Here is a 22,473-nt window from a genome sequence, read left to right as displayed (position 1 = left end):
CTGGTGCAGTCACTGTGTACATACATTTCATTACTGATCCTGAGTTACATCCTGTATTATACCCCAGAGCTGCACTCACTTGTCTGCTGGTGCAGTCACTGTGTACATACTTTACATTACTAATCCTGAGTTACATCCTGTATTATACCCCAGAGCTGCACTCACTATTCTGCTGGGGCAGACACTGTGTACATACATTACATTACTGATCCTGAGTTACATTCTGTATTATAGTCCAGAGCTGCACTCACTATTCTGCTGGTGCAGTCACTGTGTACATACATTTCATTACTGATCCTGAGTTACATCCTGTATTATACCCCAGAGCTGCACTCACTTGTCTGCTGGTGCAGTCACTGTGTACATACTTTACATTACTGATCCTGAGTTACATCCTGTATTATACCCCAGAGCTGCACTCACTATTCTGCTGGGGCAGACACTGTGTACATACATTACATTACTGATCCTGAGTTACATCCTGTATTTTACCCCAGTGCTGCACTCACTATTCTGCTGGTGCAGTCTCTGTGTTCATACATTACATTACTAATCCTGAGTTACATCCTGTATTATACTCCAGAGCTGCACTCACTATTCTGCTGATGCAGTCACTGTGTACATACATTACTGATCCTGAGTTACATCCTGTATTATACCCCAGAGCTGCAATCACTTTTCTTCTGGTGCAGTCACTGTGTACATGCATTACATTACTGATCCTGAGTTACATCCTGTATTATACTCCAGAGCTGCACTCGCTATTCTGCTGGTGCAGTCACTGTTTACATACATTACATTACTGATCCTGAGATACATCCTGTATTATACCCCAGAGCTGCACTCACTATTCTGCTGGTGCAGTCACTGTGTACATACATTACATTACTGATCCTGAGTTACCTTCTGTATTATATCCCAGAGCTGCACTCTCTATTCTGCTGGTGCAGTCACTGTGTACATACATTACATTACTGATCCTGAGTTACATCCTGTATTTATACCCCAGAGCTGCACTCACTATTCTGCTGGTGCAGTCACTGTGTACATACATTACATTACTGATCCTGAGTTACATCCTGTATTATACGCCAGAGCTGCACTCACTATTCTGCTGGTGCAGTCACTGTGTACATACATTACATTACTGATCCTGAGTTACATCCTGTATTATACGCCAGAGCTGCACTCACTATTGTGCTGGTGCAGTCACTGTGTACATACATTACTGATCCTGAGTTACATCCTGTATTATACTCCAGAGCTGCACTCACTATTCTGCTGATGCAGTCACTCTGTACATACATTACATTACTGATCCTGAGTTACATCCTGTATTATACTCCAGAGCTGCACTCACTATTCTGCTGGTGCAGTCACTGTGTACATTACATTACATTACTGATCCTGGGTTACATCCTGTATTATACTCCAGAGCTTCACTCACTATTCTGCTGGTGCAGTCACTGTGTATATTACATTACAGGTCCTGAGTTACATTCTGTATTATAGTCCAGAGCTGCACTCACTATTCTGCTGGTGCAGTCACTGTGTACATACATTTCATTACTGATCCTGAGTTACATCCTGTATTATACCCCAGAGCTGCACTCACTATTCTGCTGGGGCAGACACTGTGTACATACATTACATTACTGATCCTGAGTTACATTCTGTATTATAGTCCAGAGCTGCACTCACTATTCTGCTGGTGCAGTCACTGTGTACATACATTTCATTACTGATCCTGAGTTACATCCTGTATTATACCCCAGAGCTGCACTCACTTGTCTGCTGGTGCAGTCACTGTGTACATACTTTACATTACTGATCCTGAGTTACATCCTGTATTATACCCCAGAGCTGCACTCACTATTCTGCTGGGGCAGACACTGTGTACATACATTACATTACTGATCCTGAGTTACATCCTGTATTTTACCCCAGTGCTGCACTCACTATTCTGCTGGTGCAGTCTCTGTGTTCATACATTACATTACTAATCCTGAGTTACATCCTGTATTATACTCCAGAGCTGCACTCACTATTCTGCTGATGCAGTCACTGTGTACATACATTACTGATCCTGAGTTACATCCTGTATTATACCCCAGAGCTGCAATCACTTTTCTTCTGGTGCAGTCACTGTGTACATGCATTACATTACTGATCCTGAGTTACATCCTGTATTATACTCCAGAGCTGCACTCGCTATTCTGCTGGTGCAGTCACTGTTTACATACATTACATTACTGATCCTGAGATACATCCTGTATTATACCCCAGAGCTGCACTCACTATTCTGCTGGTGCAGTCACTGTGTACATACATTACATTACTGATCCTGAGTTACCTTCTGTATTATATCCCAGAGCTGCACTCTCTATTCTGCTGGTGCAGTCACTGTGTACATACATTACATTACTGATCCTGAGTTACATCCTGTATTTATACCCCAGAGCTGCACTCACTATTCTGCTGGTGCAGTCACTGTGTACATACATTACATTACTGATCCTGAGTTACATCCTGTATTATACGCCAGAGCTGCACTCACTATTCTGCTGGTGCAGTCACTGTGTACATACATTACATTACTGATCCTGAGTTACATCCTGTATTATACGCCAGAGCTGCACTCACTATTGTGCTGGTGCAGTCACTGTGTACATACATTACTGATCCTGAGTTACATCCTGTATTATACTCCAGAGCTGCACTCACTATTCTGCTGATGCAGTCACTCTGTACATACATTACATTACTGATCCTGAGTTACATCCTGTATTATACTCCAGAGCTGCACTCACTATTCTGCTGGTGCAGTCACTGTGTACATTACATTACATTACTGATCCTGGGTTACATCCTGTATTATACTCCAGAGCTTCACTCACTATTCTGCTGGTGCAGTCACTGTGTATATTACATTACAGGTCCTGAGTTACATTCTGTATTATAGTCCAGAGCTGCACTCACTATTCTGCTGGTGCAGTCACTGTGTACATACATTTCATTACTGATCCTGAGTTACATCCTGTATTATACCCCAGAGCTGCACTCACTTGTCTGCTGGTGTAGTCACTGTGTACATACTTTACATTACTGATCCTGAGTTACATCCTGTATTATACCCCAGAGCTGCACTCACTATTCTGCTGGGGCAGACACTGTGTACATACATTACATTACTGATCCTGAGTTACATCCTGTATTTTACCCCAGTGCTGCACTCACTATTCTGCTGGTGCAGTCTCTGTGTTCATACATTACATTACTAATCCTGAGTTACATCCTGTATTATCCAGAGCTGCACTCACTATTCTGCTGATGCAGTCACTGTGTACATACATTACTGATCCTGAGTTACATCCTGTATTATACCCCAGAGCTGCAATCACTTTTCTTCTGGTGCAGTCACTGTGTACATGCATTACATTACTGATCCTAAGTTACATCCTGTATTATACTCCAGAGCTGCACTCGCTATTCTGCTGGTGCAGTCACTGTTTACATACATTACATTACTGATCCTGAGATACATCCTGTATTATACCCCAGAGCTGCACTCACTATTCTGCTGGTGCAGTCACTGTGTACTTTCATTACATTACTGATTTTGAGTTACATACTGTATTATACCCCAGAGCTGCACTCTCTATTCTGCTGGTGCAGTCACTGTTTACATACATTACATTACTGATCCTGAGATACATCCTGTATTATACCCCAGAGCTGCACTCACTATTCTGCTGGTGCAGTCACTGTGTACATACATTACATTACTGATCCTGAGTTACATCCTGTATTATACCCCAGAGCTGCACTCACTATTCTGCTGGTGCAGTCACTGTGTACATACATTACATTACTGATCCTGAGTTACATCCTGTATTATACGCCAGAGCTGCACTCACTATTCTGCTGGTGCAGTCACTGTGTACATACATTACATTACTGATCCTGAGTTACATCCTGTATTATACGCCAGAGCTGCACTCACTAATGTGCTGGTGCAGTCACTGTGTACATACATTACTGATCCTGAGTTACATCCTGTATTATACTCCAGAGCTGCACTCACTATTCTGCTGATGCAGTCACTCTGTACATACATTACATTACTGATCCTGAGTTACATCCTGTATTATACTCCAGAGCTGCACTCACTATTCTGCTGGTGCAGTCACTGTGTACATTACATTACATTACTGATCCTGGGTTACATCCTGTATTATACTCCAGAGCTTCACTCACTATTCTGCTGGTGCAGTCACTGTGTATATTACATTACAGGTTTTGAGTTACATTCTGTATTATAGTCCAGAGCTGCACTCACTATTCTGCTGGTGCAGTCACTGTGTACATACATTTCATTACTGATCCTGAGTTACATCCTGTATTATACCCCAGAGCTGCACTCACTTGTCTGCTGGTGCAGTCACTGTGTACATACTTTACATTACTGATCCTGAGTTACATCCTGTATTATACCCCAGAGCTGCACTCACTATTCTGCTGGGGCAGACACTGTGTACATACATTACATTACTGATCCTGAGTTACATTCTGTATTATAGTCCAGAGCTGCACTCACTATTCTGCTGGTGCAGTCACTGTGTACATACATTTCATTACTGATCCTGAGTTACATCCTGTATTATACCCCAGAGCTGCACTCACTTGTCTGCTGGTGCAGTCACTGTGTACATACTTTACATTACTGATCCTGAGTTACATCCTGTATTATACCCCAGAGCTGCACTCACTATTCTGCTGGGGCAGACACTGTGTACATACATTACATTACTGATCCTGAGTTACATCCTGTATTTTACCCCAGTGCTGCACTCACTATTCTGCTGGTGCAGTCTCTGTGTTCATACATTACATTACTAATCCTGAGTTACATCCTGTATTATACTCCAGAGCTGCACTCACTATTCTGCTGATGCAGTCACTGTGTACATACATTACTGATCCTGAGTTACATCCTGTATTATACCCCAGAGCTGCAATCACTTTTCTTCTGGTGCAGTCACTGTGTACATGCATTACATTACTGATCCTGAGTTACATCCTGTATTATACTCCAGAGCTGCACTCGCTATTCTGCTGGTGCAATCACTGTTTACAGACATTACATTACTGATCCTGAGATACATCCTGTATTATACCCCAGAGCTGCACTCACTATTCTGCTGGTGCAGTCACTGTGTACTTTCATTACATTACTGATTTTGAGTTACATACTGTATTATACCCCAGAGCTGCACTCTCTATTCTGCTGGTGCAGTCACTGTTTACATACATTACATTACTGATCCTGAGATACATCCTGTATTATACCCCAGAGCTGCACTCACTATTCTTCAGGTGCAGTCACTGTGTACATACATTACATTACTGATCCTGAGTTACCTTCTGTATTATATCCCAGAGCTGCACTCTCTATTCTGCTGGTGCAGTCACTGTGTACATACATTACATTACTGATCCTGAGTTACATCCTGTATTATACCCCAGAGCTGCACTCACTATTCTGCTGGTGCAGTCACTGTGTACATACATTACATTACTGATCCTGAGTTACATCCTGTATTATACCCCAGAGCTGCACTCACTATTCTGCTGGTGCAGTCACTGTGTACATACATTACTGATCCTGAGTTACATCCTGTATTATACCCCAGAGCTGCAATCACTTTTCTTCTGGTGCAGTCACTGTGTACATGCATTACATTACTGATCCTAAGTTACATCCTGTATTATACTCCAGAGCTGCACTCGCTATTCTGCTGGTGCAGTCACTGTTTACATACATTACATTACTGATCCTGAGATACATCCTGTATTATACCCCAGAGCTGCACTCACTATTCTGCTGGTGCAGTCACTGTGTACTTTCATTACATTACTGATTTTGAGTTACATACTGTATTATACCCCAGAGCTGCACTCTCTATTCTGCTGGTGCAGTCACTGTTTACATACATTACATTACTGATCCTGAGATACATCCTGTATTATACCCCAGAGCTGCACTCACTATTCTGCTGGTGCAGTCACTGTGTACATACATTACATTACTGATCCTGAGTTACATCCTGTATTATACCCCAGAGCTGCACTCACTATTCTGCTGGTGCAGTCACTGTGTACATACATTACATTACTGATCCTGAGTTACATCCTGTATTATACGCCAGAGCTGCACTCACTATTCTGCTGGTGCAGTCACTGTGTACATACATTACATTACTGATCCTGAGTTACATCCTGTATTATACGCCAGAGCTGCACTCACTAATGTGCTGGTGCAGTCACTGTGTACATACATTACTGATCCTGAGTTACATCCTGTATTATACTCCAGAGCTGCACTCACTATTCTGCTGATGCAGTCACTCTGTACATACATTACATTACTGATCCTGAGTTACATCCTGTATTATACTCCAGAGCTGCACTCACTATTCTGCTGGTGCAGTCACTGTGTACATTACATTACATTACTGATCCTGGGTTACATCCTGTATTATACTCCAGAGCTTCACTCACTATTCAGCTGGTGCAGTCACTGTGTATATTACATTACAGGTTTTGAGTTACATTCTGTATTATAGTCCAGAGCTGCACTCACTATTCTGCTGGTGCAGTCACTGTGTACATACATTTCATTACTGATCCTGAGTTACATCCTGTATTATACCCCAGAGCTGCACTCACTTGTCTGCTGGTGCAGTCACTGTGTACATACTTTACATTACTGATCCTGAGGTACATCCTGTATTATACCCCAGAGCTGCACTCACTATTCTGCTGGGGCAGACACTGTGTACATACATTACATTACTGATCCTGAGTTACATTCTGTATTATAGTCCAGAGCTGCACTCACTATTCTGCTGGTGCAGTCACTGTGTACATACATTTCATTACTGATCCTGAGTTACATCCTGTATTATACCCCAGAGCTGCACTCACTTGTCTGCTGGTGCAGTCACTGTGTACATACTTTACATTACTGATCCTGAGTTACATCCTGTATTATACCCCAGAGCTGCACTCACTATTCTGCTGGGGCAGACACTGTGTACATACATTACATTACTGATCCTGAGTTACATCCTGTATTTTACCCCAGTGCTGCACTCACTATTCTGCTGGTGCAGTCTCTGTGTTCATACATTACATTACTAATCCTGAGTTACATCCTGTATTATACTCCAGAGCTGCACTCACTATTCTGCTGATGCAGTCACTGTGTACATACATTACTGATCCTGAGTTACATCCTGTATTATACCCCAGAGCTGCAATCACTTTTCTTCTGGTGCAGTCACTGTGTACATGCATTACATTACTGATCCTGAGTTACATCCTGTATTATACTCCAGAGCTGCACTCGCTATTCTGCTGGTGCAGTCACTGTTTACATACATTACATTACTGATCCTGAGATACATCCTGTATTATACCCCAGAGCTGCACTCACTATTCTGCTGGTGCAGTCACTGTGTACTTTCATTACATTACTGATTTTGAGTTACATACTGTATTATACCCCAGAGCTGCACTCTCTATTCTGCTGGTGCAGTCACTGTTTACATACATTACATTACTGATCCTGAGATACATCCTGTATTATACCCCAGAGCTGCACTCACTATTCTTCAGGTGCAGTCACTGTGTACATACATTACATTACTGATCCTGAGTTACCTTCTGTATTATATCCCAGAGCTGCACTCTCTATTCTGCTGGTGCAGTCACTGTGTACATACATTACATTACTGATCCTGAGTTACATCCTGTATTATACCCCAGAGCTGCACTCACTATTCTGCTGGTGCAGTCACTGTGTACATACATTACATTACTGATCCTGAGTTACCTTCTGTATTATATCCCAGAGCTGCACTCTCTATTCTGCTGGTGCAGTCACTGTGTACATACATTACATTACTGATCCTGAGTTACATCCTGTATTATACCCCAGAGCTGCACTCACTATTCTGCTGGTGCAGTCACTGTGTACATACATTACATTACTGATCCTGAGTTACATCCTGTATTATACCCCAGAGCTGCACTCACTTTTCTGCTGGTGCAGTCACTGTGTACATACATTACTGATCCTGAGTTACATCCTGTATTATACCCCAGAGCTGCAATCACTTTTCTTCTGGTGCAGTCACTGTGTACATGCATTACATTACTGATCCTAAGTTACATCCTGTATTATACTCCAGAGCTGCACTCGCTATTCTGCTGGTGCAGTCACTGTTTACATACATTACATTACTGATCCTGAGATACATCCTGTATTATACCCCAGAGCTGCACTCACTATTCTGCTGGTGCAGTCACTGTGTACTTTCATTACATTACTGATTTTGAGTTACATACTGTATTATACTCCAGAGCTGCACTCTCTATTCTGCTGGTGCAGTCACTGTTTACATACATTACATTACTGATCCTGAGATACATCCTGTATTATACCCCAGAGCTGCACTCACTATTCTGCTGGTGCAGTCACTGTGTACATACATTACATTACTGATCCTGAGTTACATCCTGTATTATACCCCAGAGCTGCACTCACTATTCTGCTGGTGCAGTCACTGTGTACATACATTACATTACTGATCCTGAGTTACATCCTGTATTATACGCCAGAGCTGCACTCACTATTCTGCTGGTGCAGTCACTGTGTACATACATTATATTACTGATCCTGAGTTACATCCTGTATTATACGCCAGAGCTGCACTCACTAATGTGCTGGTGCAGTCACTGTGTACATACATTACTGATCCTGAGTTACATCCTGTATTATACTCCAGAGCTGCACTCACTATTCTGCTGATGCAGTCACTCTGTACATACATTACATTACTGATCCTGAGTTACATCCTGTATTATACTCCAGAGCTGCACTCACTATTCTGCTGGTGCAGTCACTGTGTACATTACATTACATTACTGATCCTGGGTTACATCCTGTATTATACTCCAGAGCTTCACTCACTATTCTGCTGGTGCAGTCACTGTGTATATTACATTACAGGTTTTGAGTTACATTCTGTATTATAGTCCAGAGCTGCACTCACTATTCTGCTGGTGCAGTCACTGTGTACATACATTTCATTACTGATCCTGAGTTACATCCTGTATTATACCCCAGAGCTGCACTCACTTGTCTGCTGGTGCAGTCACTGTGTACATACTTTACATTACTGATCCTGAGTTACATCCTGTATTATACCCCAGAGCTGCACTCACTATTCTGCTGGGGCAGACACTGTGTACATACATTACATTACTGATCCTGAGTTACATTCTGTATTATAGTCCAGAGCTGCACTCACTATTCTGCTGGTGCAGTCACTGTGTACATACATTTCATTACTGATCCTGAGTTACATCCTGTATTATACCCCAGAGCTGCACTCACTTGTCTGCTGGTGCAGTCACTGTGTACATACTTTACATTACTGATCCTGAGTTACATCCTGTATTATACCCCAGAGCTGCACTCACTATTCTGCTGGGGCAGACACTGTGTACATACATTACATTACTGATCCTGAGTTACATCCTGTATTTTACCCCAGTGCTGCACTCACTATTCTGCTGGTGCAGTCTCTGTGTTCATACATTACATTACTAATCCTGAGTTACATCCTGTATTATACTCCAGAGCTGCACTCACTATTCTGCTGATGCAGTCACTGTGTACATACATTACTGATCCTGAGTTACATCCTGTATTATACCCCAGAGCTGCAATCACTTTTCTTCTGGTGCAGTCACTGTGTACATGCATTACATTACTGATCCTGAGTTACATCCTGTATTATACTCCAGAGCTGCACTCGCTATTCTGCTGGTGCAGTCACTGTTTACATACATTACATTACTGATCCTGAGATACATCCTGTATTATACCCCAGAGCTGCACTCACTATTCTGCTGGTGCAGTCACTGTGTACATACATTACATTACTGATCCTGAGTTACCTTCTGTATTATATCCCAGAGCTGCACTCTCTATTCTGCTGGTGCAGTCACTGTGTACATACATTACATTACTGATCCTGAGTTACATCCTGTATTTATACCCCAGAGCTGCACTCACTATTCTGCTGGTGCAGTCACTGTGTACATACATTACATTACTGATCCTGAGTTACATCCTGTATTATACGCCAGAGCTGCACTCACTATTCTGCTGGTGCAGTCACTGTGTACATACATTACATTACTGATCCTGAGTTACATCCTGTATTATACGCCAGAGCTGCACTCACTATTGTGCTGGTGCAGTCACTGTGTACATACATTACTGATCCTGAGTTACATCCTGTATTATACTCCAGAGCTGCACTCACTATTCTGCTGATGCAGTCACTCTGTACATACATTACATTACTGATCCTGAGTTACATCCTGTATTATACTCCAGAGCTGCACTCACTATTCTGCTGGTGCAGTCACTGTGTACATTACATTACATTACTGATCCTGGGTTACATCCTGTATTATACTCCAGAGCTTCACTCACTATTCTGCTGGTGCAGTCACTGTGTATATTACATTACAGGTCCTGAGTTACATTCTGTATTATAGTCCAGAGCTGCACTCACTATTCTGCTGGTGCAGTCACTGTGTACATACATTTCATTACTGATCCTGAGTTACATCGTGTATTATACCCCAGAGCTGCACTCACTTGTCTGCTGGTGCAGTCACTGTGTACATACTTTACATTACTGATCCTGAGTTACATCCTGTATTATACCCCAGAGCTGCACTCACTATTCTGCTGGGGCAGACACTGTGTACATACATTACATTACTGATCCTGAGTTACATTCTGTATTATAGTCCAGAGCTGCACTCACTATTCTGCTGGTGCAGTCACTGTGTACATACATTTCATTACTGATCCTGAGTTACATCCTGTATTATACCCCAGAGCTGCACTCACTTGTCTGCTGGTGTAGTCACTGTGTACATACTTTACATTACTGATCCTGAGTTACATCCTGTATTATACCCCAGAGCTGCACTCACTATTCTGCTGGGGCAGACACTGTGTACATACATTACATTACTGATCGTGAGTTACATCCTGTATTTTACCCCAGTGCTGCACTCACTATTCTGCTGGTGCAGTCTCTGTGTTCATACATTACATTACTAATCCTGAGTTACATCCTGTATTATACTCCAGAGCTGCACTCACTATTCTGCTGATGCAGTCACTGTGTACATACATTACTGATCCTGAGTTACATCCTGTATTATACCCCAGAGCTGCAATCACTTTTCTTCTGGTGCAGTCACTGTGTACATGCATTACATTACTGATCCTAAGTTACATCCTGTATTATACTCCAGAGCTGCACTCGCTATTCTGCTGGTGCAGTCACTGTTTACATACATTACATTACTGATCCTGAGATACATCCTGTATTATACCCCAGAGCTGCACTCACTATTCTGCTGGTGCAGTCACTGTGTACTTTCATTACATTACTGATTTTGAGTTACATACTGTATTATACCCCAGAGCTGCACTCTCTATTCTGCTGGTGCAGTCACTGTTTACATACATTACATTACTGATCCTGAGATACATCCTGTATTATACCCCAGAGCTGCACTCACTATTCTGCTGGTGCAGTCACTGTGTACATACATTACATTACTGATCCTGAGTTACATCCTGTATTATACCCCAGAGCTGCACTCACTATTCTGCTGGTGCAGTCACTGTGTACATACATTACATTACTGATCCTGAGTTACATCCTGTATTATACGCCAGAGCTGCACTCACTATTCTGCTGGTGCAGTCACTGTGTACATACATTACATTACTGATCCTGAGTTACATCCTGTATTATACGCCAGAGCTGCACTCACTAATGTGCTGGTGCAGTCACTGTGTACATACATTACTGATCCTGAGTTACATCCTGTATTATACTCCAGAGCTGCACTCACTATTCTGCTGATGCAGTCACTCTGTACATACATTACATTACTGATCCTGAGTTACATCCTGTATTATACTCCAGAGCTGCACTCACTATTCTGCTGGTGCAGTCACTGTGTACATTACATTACATTACTGATCCTGGGTTACATCCTGTATTATACTCCAGAGCTTCACTCACTATTCTGCTGGTGCAGTCACTGTGTATATTACATTACAGGTTTTGAGTTACATTCTGTATTATAGTCCAGAGCTGCACTCACTATTCTGCTGGTGCAGTCACTGTGTACATACATTTCATTACTGATCCTGAGTTACATCCTGTATTATACCCCAGAGCTGCACTCACTTGTCTGCTGGTGCAGTCACTGTGTACATACTTTACATTACTGATCCTGAGTTACATCCTGTATTATACCCCAGAGCTGCACTCACTATTCTGCTGGGGCAGACACTGTGTACATACATTACATTACTGATCCTGAGTTACATTCTGTATTATAGTCCAGAGCTGCACTCACTATTCTGCTGGTGCAGTCACTGTGTACATACATTTCATTACTGATCCTGAGTTACATCCTGTATTATACCCCAGAGCTGCACTCACTTGTCTGCTGGTGCAGTCACTGTGTACATACTTTACATTACTGATCCTGAGTTACATCCTGTATTATACCCCAGAGCTGCACTCACTATTCTGCTGGGGCAGACACTGTGTACATACATTACATTACTGATACTGAGTTACATCCTGTATTTTACCCCAGTGCTGCACTCACTATTCTGCTGGTGCAGTCTCTGTGTTCATACATTACATTACTAATCCTGAGTTACATCCTGTATTATACTCCAGAGCTGCACTCACTATTCTGCTGATGCAGTCACTGTGTACATACATTACTGATCCTGAGTTACATCCTGTATTATACCCCAGAGCTGCAATCACTTTTCTTCTGGTGCAGTCACTGTGTACATGCATTACATTACTGATCCTGAGTTACATCCTGTATTATACTCCAGAGCTGCACTCGCTATTCTGCTGGTGAAGTCACTGTTTACAGACATTACATTACTGATCCTGAGATACATCCTGTATTATACCCCAGAGCTGCACTCACTATTCTGCTGGTGCAGTCACTGTGTACTTTCATTACATTACTGATTTTGAGTTACATACTGTATTATACCCCAGAGCTGCACTCACTATTCTTCAGGTGCAGTCACTGTGTACATACATTACATTACTGATCCTGAGTTACCTTCTGTATTATATCCCAGAGCTGCACTCTCTATTCTGCTGGTGCAGTCACTGTGTACATACATTACATTACTGATCCTGAGTTACATCCTGTATTATACCCCAGAGCTGCACTCACTATTCTGCTGGTGCAGTCACTGTGTACATACATTACATTACTGATCCTGAGTTACATCCTGTATTATACCCCAGAGCTGCACTCACTATTCTGCTGTTGCAGTCACTGTGTACATACATTACTGATCCTGAGTTACATCCTGTATTATACCCCAGAGCTGCAATCACTTTTCTTCTGGTGCAGTCACTGTGTACATGCATTACATTACTGATCCTAAGTTACATCCTGTATTATACTCCAGAGCTGCACTCGCTATTCTGCTGGTGCAGTCACTGTTTACATACATTACATTACTGATCCTGAGATACATCCTGTATTATACCCCAGAGCTGCACTCACTATTCTGCTGGTGCAGTCACTGTGTACTTTCATTACATTACTGATTTTGAGTTACATACTGTATTATACCCCAGAGCTGCACTCTCTATTCTGCTGGTGCAGTCACTGTTTACATACATTACATTACTGATCCTGAGATACATCCTGTATTATACCCCAGAGCTGCACTCACTATTCTGCTGGTGCAGTCACTGTGTACATACATTACATTACTGATCCTGAGTTACATCCTGTATTATACCCCAGAGCTGCACTCACTATTCTGCTGGTGCAGTCACTGTGTACATACATTACATTACTGATCCTGAGTTACATCCTGTATTATACGCCAGAGCTGCACTCACTATTCTGCTGGTGCAGTCACTGTGTACATACATTACATTACTGATCCTGAGTTACATCCTGTATTATACGCCAGAGCTGCACTCACTAATGTGCTGGTGCAGTCACTGTGTACATACATTACTGATCCTGAGTTACATCCTGTATTATACTCCAGAGCTGCACTCACTATTCTGCTGATGCAGTCACTCTGTACATACATTACATTACTGATCCTGAGTTACATCCTGTATTATACTCCAGAGCTGCACTCACTATTCTGCTGGTGCAGTCACTGTGTACATTACATTACATTACTGATCCTGGGTTACATCCTGTATTATACTCCAGAGCTTCACTCACTATTCTGCTGGTGCAGTCACTGTGTATATTACATTACAGGTTTTGAGTTACATTCTGTATTATAGTCCAGAGCTGCACTCACTATTCTGCTGGTGCAGTCACTGTGTACATACATTTCATTACTGATCCTGAGTTACATCCTGTATTATACCCCAGAGCTGCACTCACTTGTCTGCTGGTGCAGTCACTGTGTACATACTTTACATTACTGATCCTGAGGTACATCCTGTATTATACCCCAGAGCTGCACTCACTATTCTGCTGGGGCAGACACTGTGTACATACATTACATTACTGATCCTGAGTTACATTCTGTATTATAGTCCAGAGCTGCACTCACTATTCTGCTGGTGCAGTCACTGTGTACATACATTTCATTACTGATCCTGAGTTACATCCTGTATTATACCCCAGAGCTGCACTCACTTGTCTGCTGGTGCAGTCACTGTGTACATACTTTACATTACTGATCCTGAGTTACATCCTGTATTATACCCCAGAGCTGCACTCACTATTCTGCTGGGGCAGACACTGTGTACATACATTACATTACTGATCCTGAGTTACATCCTGTATTTTACCCCAGTGCTGCACTCACTATTCTGCTGGTGCAGTCTCTGTGTTCATACATTACATTACTAATCCTGAGTTACATCCTGTATTATACTCCAGAGCTGCACTCACTATTCTGCTGATGCAGTCACTGTGTACATACATTACTGATCCTGAGTTACATCCTGTATTATACCCCAGAGCTGCAATCACTTTTCTTCTGGTGCAGTCACTGTGTACATGCATTACATTACTGATCCTGAGTTACATCCTGTATTATACTCCAGAGCTGCACTCGCTATTCTGCTGGTGCAGTCACTGTTTACATACATTACATTACTGATCCTGAGATACATCCTGTATTATACCCCAGAGCTGCACTCACTATTCTGCTGGTGCAGTCACTGTGTACTTTCATTACATTACTGATTTTGAGTTACATACTGTATTATACCCCAGAGCTGCACTCTCTATTCTGCTGGTGCAGTCACTGTTTACATACATTACATTACTGATCCTGAGATACATCCTGTATTATACCCCAGAGCTGCACTCACTATTCTTCAGGTGCAGTCACTGTGTACATACATTACATTACTGATCCTGAGTTACCTTCTGTATTATATCCCAGAGCTGCACTCTCTATTCTGCTGGTGCAGTCACTGTGTACATACATTACATTACTGATCCTGAGTTACATCCTGTATTATACCCCAGAGCTGCACTCACTATTCTGCTGGTGCAGTCACTGTGTACATACATTACATTACTGATCCTGAGTTACATCCTGTATTATACCCCAGAGCTGCACTCACTATTCTGCTGGTGCAGTCACTGTGTACATACATTACATTACTGATCCTGAGTTACATCCTGTATTATACGCCAGAGCTGCACTCACTATTCTGCTGGTGCAGTCACTGTGTACATACATTACATTACTGATCCTGAGTTACATCCTGTATTATACGCCAGAGCTGCACTCACTAATGTGCTGGTGCAGTCACTGTGTACATACATTACTGATCCTGAGTTACATCCTGTATTATACTCCAGAGCTGCACTCACTATTCTGCTGATGCAGTCACTCTGTACATACATTACATTACTGATCCTGAGTTACATCCTGTATTATACTCCAGAGCTGCACTCACTATTCTGCTGATGCAGTCACTGTGTACATACATTACTGATCCTGAGTTAAATCCTGTATTATACCCCAGAGCTGCACTCACTATTCTGCTGGGGCAGACACTGTGTACATACATTACATTACTGATCCTGAGTTACATTCTGTATTATAGTCCAGAGCTACACTCACTATTCTGCTGGTGCAGTCACTGTGTACATACATTTCATTACTGATCCTGAGTTACATCCTGTATTATACCCCAGAGCTGCACTCACTTGTCTGCTGGTGCAGTCACTGTGTACATACTTTACATTACTAATCCTGAGTTACATCCTGTATTATACTCCAGAGCTGCACTCACTATTCTGCTGATGCAGTCACTGTGTACATACATTACTGATCCTGAGTTACATCCTGTATTATACCCCAGAGCTGCAATCACTTTTCTTCTGGTGCAGTCACTGTGTACATGCATTACATTACTGATCCTGAGTTACATCCTGTATTATACTCCAGAGCTGCACTCGCTATTCTGCTGGTGCAGTCACTGTTTACATACATTACATTACTGATCCTGAGATACATCCTGTATTATACCCCAGAGCTGCACTCACTATTCTGCTGGTGCAGTCACTGTGTACTTTCATTACATTACTGATTTTGAGTTACATACTGTATTATACCCCAGAGCTGCACTCTCTATTCTGCTGGTGCAGTCACTGTTTACATACATTACATTACTGATCCTGAGTTACATCCTGTATTATACCCCAGAGCTGCACTCACTATTCTGCTGGTGCAGTCACTGTGTACTTTCATTACATTACTGATTTTGAGTTACATACTGTATTATACCCCAGAGCTGCACTCTCTATTCTGCTGGTGCAGTCACTGTTTACATACATTACATTACTGATCCTGAGTTACATCCTGTATTATACCCCAGCGCTGCACTCACTATTCTGCTGGGGCAGACACTGTGTACATACATTACATTACTGATCCTGAGTTACCTTCTGTATTATATCCCAGAGCTGCACTCTCTATTCTGCTGGTGCAGTCACTGTGTACATACATTACTTTACTGATCCTGAGTTACCTTCTGTATTATACCCCAGAGCTGCACTCTCTATTCTGCTGGTGCAGTCACTGTGTACATACATTACATTACTGATCCTGAGTTACATCCTGTATTGTTGTGACTTCATTTTCCCCTTCACCATTGAGGTCTGATGACCTCCCTCTTCTGGCGAAGGAAGGTAGTGAGGCTGATTACCACCAAGCACCTGAGCAGAATGATGAAGACTGGGTGACTGGAATTGCTGACTGGATATAAGGCAGCCGACGCCCTTCTGCCTTGCAGGTGATTTCTCTGTGGGATTCTAGGAGACCAGTCTGATTCCTGCTCCTCAAAAAAAGTTTTCTGCTCTGCTTTTTGCATTTGTGTTTTGGTTTTGTTTTGCCTTGTTTTTCTGGATTTCTGCCATTCCCTGCTGGGGTGAGCTGAATTCCTTTTTGCTCTGCCTTCAGAAAATACCTGAGCACTGATATAGTCTTTCTGAAGCCTTGCATCTTCAGGGCTTTTGTCCCTATCAGTCTGTTGGCTCTTGTTTTGATAGGGTTTTTTGTGGATTGCAGACAGCAGCTTTTCTATCCTGTCCTATTTAGTTAGCTTGGGCCCCATCATTTGCTCAGCCTATCTTTCTATCTGTGTGAGTGTTTTTTCATCTTGCTTCACCGTCATTATATGTTGGGGGCTGCCTATTGCTTTGGGGTCTGCTCTGGGGCAGTTTAGATTTCCCTTTCTGTCTTTAGGCTATTTAGTTCTCCGGCTGTGATCGAGGGGTCTAGGGCACCGTAGGAACACCCCACGGCTACTGCTAGTTGTTGTTGATAGGTTCCGGGGTTCTGCAATCCGATAGCTGCCAACTTCTCTGGTTTTCTGGACTTAGCTAGTATTTCTGTTTTTGCCTCCTACGGTGACTCATTCATAACAGAATCACGAGCCATACCGCAGATCCTAGGGTACTCAATAGCAGGAAAGAATTGTAAAAAAAAAAAAAGTGTGTATATTTTTTCCTCTATTTCTCTGAGGCCGTAGGGGGAATTTTTTTTCTCTCAGTGGAGATAAAGCAATTGTCTGATCGTGTGGAGCAGCTCGCTGTGGAAGTGCTGGGAATTTCCGCCTACCTTGCTCATTCACATGCTGCTGAACCAAAGACACCAACTTCTGATGTGTTTTTTGGGGATCGGTCTAAATTTTTGAATTTCAAAAATAATTGTAAATTATTTTTTGCCTTGAAGCCTAACTCGTCAGGGAGCTCCGCGCAGCAGGTTAAAATTGTCATCTCTTTGCTGCGTGGCGATCCCCAGGATTGGGCGTTTTCTTTGAAACCAGATGATCCAATTCTGACTAATGTGAACGCATTTTTTCAAACCTTGGGGTTGTTGTATGACGAAACTAATGCTATTGATCAGGCTGAAAAGACCCTGTTGGCATTGAGCCAGGGTCGAGATTCTGCAGAATTGTACTGTCAAAAATTCTGAAAGTGGGCGGTCCTAACTACCTGGAATGATAATGCCTTGGCAGCTCTTCTTTCGGAATGGTTTGTCAAAAGCCGTAAAAGATACTATGGTGGGATTTCCTGTTCCCTCTGGTCTTGACGATTCTATGTCATTAGCCATTCAGGTTGAACGGCGTTTACGTGAACGCAGGACTGCACGAGAGGTGTTGCCACCTGTTGAACAAGTGTCTGAACCTATGCAATGTGATAGAGTTTTGTCCAGGGAGAAACATCAGGAGTTTAGAAGGCGTAATAAGCTGTGTGTTTTTTGTGGAGATGCCTCGCATATTATTTCTGTCTGTCCTAAACGAGATAAACGTTTTGCACACACGTTTTCTGTGGGTGGTGTTCAACCTAAGTTTCTTCTGGCAATTACTCTGATCTGCTCCCTGTCCACATTTTCCGCCAAGGCTTTTGTGGATTCGGGAGCAGCCCTGAACCTAATGGACTTGGATTTTGCTAAACGTTGTGGATTTCCGACGACACCTCTGCGGACACCTATCCCTTTGAGGGGGATTGATGCTACTCCTTTGGCGAAAAATAAACCTCAGTTTTGCACCCAGGTGGTAATGCGGGTCGCCCCAGACCATCAAGAAAATTGCAGATTTTTGGTGTTGCACAATTTGCATGATACCATTGTTCTGGGGTTTCCCTGGTTGCAAATTCATAATCCAGTTTTGGATTGGAAATCTGTGTCTGTGGTGAGTTGGGGTTGTCGGTGTGCCCTTAGTGAGGCTCCCCTTTTTTCCACCTTTCCTCAGTCGCATGATGCTCCTGACTATTTGGCGGACTTTTATGATGTATTTATTGAGAATGAGTCTGCGTCTTTGCCTCCTCATAGCAGTTATGACTGTGCAATTGAACTGAGCCCGGGGTGTAAATTTCCCAAGGGTCGGCTCTTCAATTTATCTGTACCAGAGCACGAGGCTATGCGATCGTATATTAAGGAGGCATTGGAGAAGGGTCATATTAGACCATCCTCTTCACGCTTAGGTGCCGTTTTTTTTTTTCGTGGCCAAAAAGGATGGTTCATTAAGGCCTTGTATTGATTATCATGACCTCAACAAAATTAGTATTAAATATCAGTATCCGTTACCCCTGATTTCGGATCTATTCTCCAGAGTTAAAGGTGCTTGCTGGTTTACCAAGCTTGACCTCAGGGGGCGTATAATCTTATCCGCATTAAGCATGGGGATGAATGGAAGACGGCGTTTAATACTCCGGAAGGACATTTTGAGGACCTGGTGATGCCTTTTGGGCTCACTAATGCCCCTTCTGTCTTCCTGTGTTTCATGAATGACATTTTCCGGGACTTTGTGGATAAATTTTTGATTATCTATCTGGATGATATTTTGATCTTCTCCAAGGATTGGGATTCTCATGTGGAACATGTTCAGACTGTGTTCCGGATCTTGAGGTAGAATTCCCTGTATGTCAAAGGATCGAAATGCCTTTTTGGGGTACAGAGGATTTCATTTTTGGGATTTATTTTGTCTCCGTCAACTAATGAAATGGACCCGGCCAAGGTACAGGCCATTTATGATTGGGTTAAGCCCACTTCTTTGAAGGCCCTCCAGAAGTTTTTGGGTTTTGCTAATTTTTATCGGAAATTTATAGCAAAATTTTCTAGTATTGCCAAGCCATTGACTGATCTGACTAAGAAGGGTGCTGATGTGTTGAATTCGTCTCCGGAGGCTGTTTCTTCTTTTCAGGAGCTGAAGCAAAGATTCACTTCTGCCCCAGTTTTGCGGCAACCTGATGTCTCACTCCCGTTCCAGGTAGAGGTGGACGCTTCTGAGATTGGTGCAGGAGCTGTTTTGTCCCAAAAGGATCCTGTAACATCTAAAATGAATCCCTGTGCTTTCTTTTCCCGAAAGTTCTCTCCATCTGAACGTAACTATGATGTGGGGAATCGGGAACTGTTAGCCATGAAATGGGCATTTGAGGAGTGGAGACATTCGTTGGAGGGAGCTAAACATCAAGTCGTGGTCCTCACTGACCACAAGAATTTGATTTACCTGGAGTCGGCCAAACGCTTGAACCCTAGACAGGCTAGGTGGGCCTTGTTTTTTTACATGTTTTGATTTTGTGTTCTCTTTTCTTCCTGGCACTAAGAATGTTTAGGCAGATGCCCTCTCTAGGAGCTTCTTTGCTGATTCTCCTGTGGTGACCAAGTCTGCTACCATCTTAGGCGAAGGTGTAGATCTTTCTGCCATCTCACCCGTTTTGAGACGTGCTCTGGAAGAGTTCCAGGAGGACAAACCTGAGCGTTGTCCCAGTGGAAAGTTGTATGTTCCTGACCAGTGGAAGAAGAGAGTGATGTCTGAAGTTCATTGCTCTGCATTGGCTGGTCATCCAGGTATTTTTGGTACTAGAGATCTGGTGAGTCGGTCTTTTTGGTGGCCCGCCTTGTCTCGTGACGTCAGGAATTTTGCGCAGTCCTGTGGGACTTGCTCCCAGTCTAAACCTTGTTCTCGCTCTAGTGGGTTGTTGATGCCTTTGCCGGTCCCCAGGAGGCCATGGACCCATATTTCAATGGATTTCATCTCTGATATGCCTGTCTCTCAGAGAATGACTGTTATTTGGGTGATTTGTGATAAGTTCTCTAAGAAGGTTCATCTTGTACCACTCCCTAAGTTGCCATCTTCCTCTGAGTTGGTGCCCCTGTTTTTGCAACAGGTGGTACACTTGCACGGGATTCCTGAGAACATTGTGTCTGACAGAGGAGTTCAGTTTGTTTCTAGATTTTGGAGGACTTTCTGTTCCAAGCTGGGAATTCAGTTGTCCTTCTCCTCTGCTTTTCACCCTCAGACCAATGGGCAAACGGAGAGAACAAACCAGACCTTGGAGTCATATTTGAGATGTTTTATTTCCGCTGATCAGGATGATTGGGTTTCATTTTTGCCCTTGGCCGAATTTGCTTTAAATAATAGAGCTAGTTCTGCCACTTTGATGTCACCTTTTTTTTGTAACTTTGGGTTTCATCCTCGATTTTCTTCAGGGCAGGTGGAGCCTTCTGCCTGCCCAGGTGTTGACACTGTAGTGGAGAGAATGCACCAGATCTGGGACCAAGTGGTGGATAAGTTATTTCTCTCCCAGGAAAAGGCCCAGCGGTTTTCCAACCGACATAGGACCACTGGTCCCCAGTTTAAGGTTGGTGATATGGTTTGGTTATCATCAAAAAATATCGCTATGAAGGTGGCTTCTCCTAAGCATAAGCCTAGATTTATTGGACCTTACAAGATTTTGGAGATTATTAATCCGGTCTCTTTTCGTTTGGCTCTTCCTGACACATTTAAAATCCATAATGTGTTTCATAAGTCCTTGTTGAAGAGGTTTGTTGAACCAGTTGTTCCTGGGGTGGCACCTCCGGACCCTGTATTGGTTGAAGGTAACATGGAATATGAGGTAGAGAAGATACTGGATTCCTGTCTGGCTAGACGGAGACTCCAGTATTTGGTTAAGTGGAAGGGTTATGGTCAGGAGGATAATTCCTGGGTCTCTGCCTCTGATATTCATGCCAAAAGATTGGTGCGTGCCTTTCATTGGGCTCACCCTGATCGCCCTGATGGCGTGGATGAGGGTTCGGTGACCCCTCCTCAAGGGGGAGGTACTGTTGTGAGTTAATTTTCCCCTTCACCATTGAGGTCCGATGAACTCCCTCTTCTGGTGAAGGAAGGTAGTGAGGCTGGTTACCAAGCACCTGAGCAGAATGATGTTGACTGGGTGACTGGAATTGCTGACTGGATATAAAACAGCCGACGCCCTTTCTGCCTTGCGGATGATTTCTCTGTGGGATTCTAGGAGACCAGT

The sequence above is a fragment of the Dendrobates tinctorius genome, unplaced genomic scaffold (genome assembly GCF_039654945.1).
Source record: "Dendrobates tinctorius isolate UK_male_01 unplaced genomic scaffold, ASM3965494v1 ptg000116l, whole genome shotgun sequence".
Lineage (NCBI taxonomy): Eukaryota > Metazoa > Chordata > Amphibia > Anura > Dendrobatidae > Dendrobates > Dendrobates tinctorius.
The sequence above is the reverse complement of the archived record's forward strand: the minus strand, read 5'-3'. Positions refer to the sequence as shown.